The sequence below is a fragment of the Cebus imitator genome, unplaced genomic scaffold, assembly GCF_001604975.1.
Source record: "Cebus imitator isolate Cc_AM_T3 unplaced genomic scaffold, Cebus_imitator-1.0 Scaffold851, whole genome shotgun sequence".
NCBI lineage: Eukaryota > Metazoa > Chordata > Mammalia > Primates > Cebidae > Cebus > Cebus imitator.
In genome coordinates, this window is record NW_016108166.1 from 67,226 (window position 1) to 72,324 (window position 5,099).

Here is a 5,099-nt window from a genome sequence, read left to right on the forward strand (position 1 = left end):
GTTCTCAATTAACACAGAAAATATATAGTAATCTTTTTTGGGCTAAAAGAGTCAATAAACTTCAAAAACTCAATAACCTCCTATTTCCAGAGATTTGGAGCTAGAACTTTAAATATTTATTAATAACAACTTTAAAATTGCATTTAGTTAGCCTCTGTTGAAGGGGAAAAATTAACATTTCTAGATGTTAGAACTAGAGCTTAGAAATATCATCACTTGGATATGGGTCTGGCCAGCTACCACTCGAGTGAAAATATATTTCATGAGATAATTTAATTTTCATTGAGTGTAATTTGTGCTAAGATGTAGTGACTTGGAAAGCTCTTCAATGTAAAACATCTTAGGAAAAAAGTTATTGCTAACTAGACGTGAAAGAGCTGATGAATCATTCACCGGAAAACTTCACTTGAACAGGAAATAAAACACCATTTTAGATATTGCCTTTTTCATTTAAATGCTGGAATTAATTGTAAAATAAATCTCACCCATTCTCATTAAGCCCTAAAGAAGTGTCGTACGATGCAGTTTACTGATACTTAAGATAACCAAAGAACAATTTTCACACCTCATTGCTACACATAAAAGAGAGGTAAAATGAAATACAAGACACATGATAAGAGCCCTTTAGGCTCTTTGATCACTCATTATGTGGATTTTTCCCTTGTAATATCATAGTGATTTTCTGCTTTATACACCAGAACTAAAAGTAATTCTGATCATATGTAAATGTTGCATGTATTATTAGAGCTCAGGTAAATGCTTTCAGCTCAAGTGATTGAAACAGGTCTTAATTTTTCATCTGCACAATCTTCAACAAATCATACTTCCCTGGTCTTGTATTTTTCATCAATGTTAATGGGTCCAATGGATACATAATTGCAGGATAATTAGGATATTTGATTAATCAATATATTCATTTCAATCTCAATAACAGCTCAGCTTTCTCTCATCTTGAATTTTAAAAATAAATAAATGAAATAAAGTGTTAACAGGATATGTTTATTTAGATGTATGAGTGTATAGGTATATAGAGAACATGAGTTCTGATTTCTGCTTATTAAAGTAGAAATTATACACACAACTTGAAAAAATTATTTAGAAAATTGGTATAAATTTAATTTTAAAAATCCTTAAAATATTAACTTGAAGAGTCTCTGGATTACAAATGTTATAGGAAATTACCATGTTCAGTGTATTACAATTAACAGTATGCACTTTGTAACAGGTATGAAATCATGCTATTCCACTCAACTACATGTGAGTTGTTTAGCAATGTCTTATTTCCCTAAGCCACAATTTGCACATGTAAAAATTGAAATAATAGTAGTTACTGTTTCATAGAGTTGTGGTGTTAATTAAGGTAACAACAACAAAGCTCTTAGCTGAGTTTCTGACAAAAGATCAATAAGGAGAATCTTTCCTTTTTTATTTGTGTTTAAATATATAGCCATACAAAGTAGGCAATGGACTCCAAATTATAGTATTTTGAACATTTTTCTTAGAAAAATGACTGAATAAATGGAGGCATGAATGAAGTACTCTCTGATATATTGCTATTAAGGGCAAAACCAGCACATCTATTCTTTATACATTAATTGTTTTGTCACATCTTGTATTTTATAATATTTATAAATCCAATTGAAAATGGTACAATGATGATGAGGTTAATAACAATAGAGACTAATTGCCCACTTACCTAGAGTTAGTTTCAGTTGTTATATATACTTAATTAGCTTTTACATAAACAACAAAATTATTCATCACAATGTAAAAATGTTGTTTTAAATTTCTTAAAACATTTTTGTATCATAGTGTAAAAATTATGACAAAGTAAAAACTAGGCAACTATGAGTAAAATTTATACCCTCTCATGTAAGTTCAAGATTTCCAGAATTTCTAATTGATGGTTTCTAACTCCTTACACCCACCCCCATTTCAAACCTCACCTCCTGTACTCCACTTCAGATTTCCAACTATAGCTATCTCAGATTAAAAGATTAGCAAGTCCTGAAAATCTCTAGCATTGACAGAAAATCCTTTTGCACACTACTTCAAACAAAAAGATTTAAAAAATGACTAAAACACCAAAAGCAAAGGCAACAAAAGCCAAAATAGACAAATGGGATCTAATTAAACTTAAGAGCTTCTGCACAGCAAAAGAAACAATTATTAGAGTGAATTGGCAACCAACAGACTGGGAAAAAAAATTGCAATCTACCCATCTGATAAAGGGCTAACATCCAGAATCTACAAAGAACTAAAGCACATTTATAAGAAAACCACAAACAACCCCAATAAAAAGTGGTCAAAGGATGTGGACAGTCACTTTTCAAAAGAAGACATCTATGGGGCCAACAAACATATGAAAAAATGCTCATCATCATTGGTCATTGGAGAAATTCAAATCAAAACCAGATTGAGATACCATCTCACGCCAGCTAGAACGATGATCACTAAAAAATCCAGAGACAACAGATGCTGGAGAGGTTGTGGAGAAAAAGGAATCCTTTTACATTGTTGGTGGGAGTGTAAATTAATTCAACTGTTATGGAAGGCAGTGTGGCGATTTCTCAAGGATCTAGAAATAGAAATTCCATTTCACCCAGCAATCCCATTACTGGGTATATACTCAAAGGATTATAAATCATTCTATTATAAAGACACATGCTCACATATGTTCATTACGGCACTGTTTACAATAGCAAAGATCTGGAACCAACGCAAATGCCCATCAATGATAGACTGGACAAGGAAAATGTGGCACATATACACCATGGAATACTATGTAGCCACCAAAAAATGAGGAGTTTGTGTCCTTTACAGAGAAGTGGATGATTCTGGAAACCATCATTCTCAGCAAACTGATACAAGAACAGAAAACCAAACACTGCATGTTTTTACTCATAGGCAGGTGATGAACAATGAGAACACTTCTGCACAGAGAAGAGAACAACACTCACTGGGCCAGGTGGGAGGGGGTGGAGTGGAGGGGAGGGGGTGGAGTGGAGGGGAGGGGAGGGATAGCGGGGTGGGGGAGGGGGGAGGCAGGGAGGATGGAAGGGATAACACCGGGACAAATGCCTGATGTAGGTGGTGGGGCTGGGGTGAGGGGGTACCTATGCAACAATCCTGCAGGATGAAGGATGTGCACATGTACCCCAGAGCCCAAAGTACAATTAAATAAACAAAACACTTACACAAGGATGAACTGAGTGAACTGAGAAATAAATTCAGAAATTCCAGAGGTGCCTTCATTCAGAGGCTTTTTTTCATTCATTGTAAGCAAATGCTAAAATGAAGATATCAGATACCTAAGGCACACTCTAAAGTATTGTAAGATTAAAAATATATATGAAACAAGGTAAACCAGAGGTTAAATAACTGTAAAACTTCTCATCCCCAAAAAGGTATGAAAGGATAAAAGGAGTAAAGCATGAGAGATTATTTTTAAAGAGTATTTCTTTAGAAAGTGTTAAAGAGCTGCACCCTCTAAGGGAAAGGGTTAAGGAATGCTGCATTGTAAACAGAATTCCAGAGGAAAACACTTTAATCCCATTACGTGGAAGATTTCATATGCTTATCTTTCAGCTTGGAGACAAGGTAGACTCGTGTCTGAGTCACCTGCCAAAATAATCTAAGGAGAAAAAGGCTGGTGGAAGCAACCTCTGGCATTGGAGAAAAGGCTAGGACCGAGGAAGAACTCCATTTCTAGAGTTTGTTGAAGCAGCTATGAATGAGTATTTCCTGTGAATCAAATACAGACTACACAGCAGAGAAACAGCATAGTAATTTCTTGTATCATATGCAAGAATAGGCAAGAGGTCTGAGAAAGTAAAAGGTAGAAGGTCATTGGATGTCCAGGGCTATGGCTAAGGTCCAGAGACCCAAAGAGGTATGTTTGCCATGGGTAATGCATCACCAACATAGGCTGTCTCCAAATAAGCCAGGAAATGCTAAAAAATATATATTCTTTAAAACTGTGACACATTCCAGGGAGCACGAAACAAGATCTTTTCTCATATCTATCCTGAAAGGATTAAAAAAAAAAGAATGGTAATACAGTTAAAGAAAAAACAGAAGTTGATGCAAAAGGAGTGTTCTTAAGGAAGGTTTACAGAATTAGAAGAGAAAAAAAAATAACAAAATCCTAACCTCAGGAAACCTACAACTTGTAAAAGCAAAATTGAGAGGTATAAGTTGTCAAAGAGATGGTAAAAGAGCTCATAGCAAAAAAAATAAATAAAAGAAACCAAAATGGAAGACAGGAGAGGTGAATGTTTCAAGCAGGAGGAAATTATTGGCTATGTGGAACATAAGGTTATGTAATATTAGCATTAAAAAATGTCTGTTTTAACCTTCTCAAGAGCAGTTCTCATGGAATGCTGTAAGACAAACTCATTTTAAACTGGAAAATGCATTTATTTTTTACCAATGGAGGCATTTCTATAATATATTATCAGGACGTTTTGAAAATTCTGATAAAAGTATAGCAAATCTTTTTGTCTCTAACACTTCTTGGCTATATGTTCTGAATAAGTTACTTGACTCGGGGATTGTTGGAGTTAATAAAAGAAGATAATTTTGCAAAAATGGCTAACAATTTAATTTACTTTAAAGGCCTTGAAATGAATATATTTTTCTATCAGTAAGGCTTATTTAAATGGGTATTTATACATATTTATTAGAGATTATATAATCACATGATTAAAGATATTTTTTCAGTGTCATGCAGTAACATTCAAACAATAAATTTTGTTACTGTAAATGTCTAAATTTTTTGTAAATAAGTGTTTTAGAAGAAATAAACATTAATTCTAAAAATGACAGTTTTGTTTAACATAGATTTGCAATTAATTTTTGTTCTTAAATGAACAAGCCAATATACAAAGAAATAAGTAAAATTCTATACAATTATACAGTAATAACAAACATTATCAAGCTATTTTTCCCCAAAGAATGGCTATAACTCAATAGTACTGGTACTATTCTTAGTTATGTAAAATAACCATCCAACACAAAAAAGAGGAAAATGTAGATCATGAAAACTAATCCAAAGTAGTGTATTTCCATAATTATTCTCTGAGCAACAACCCCTGATT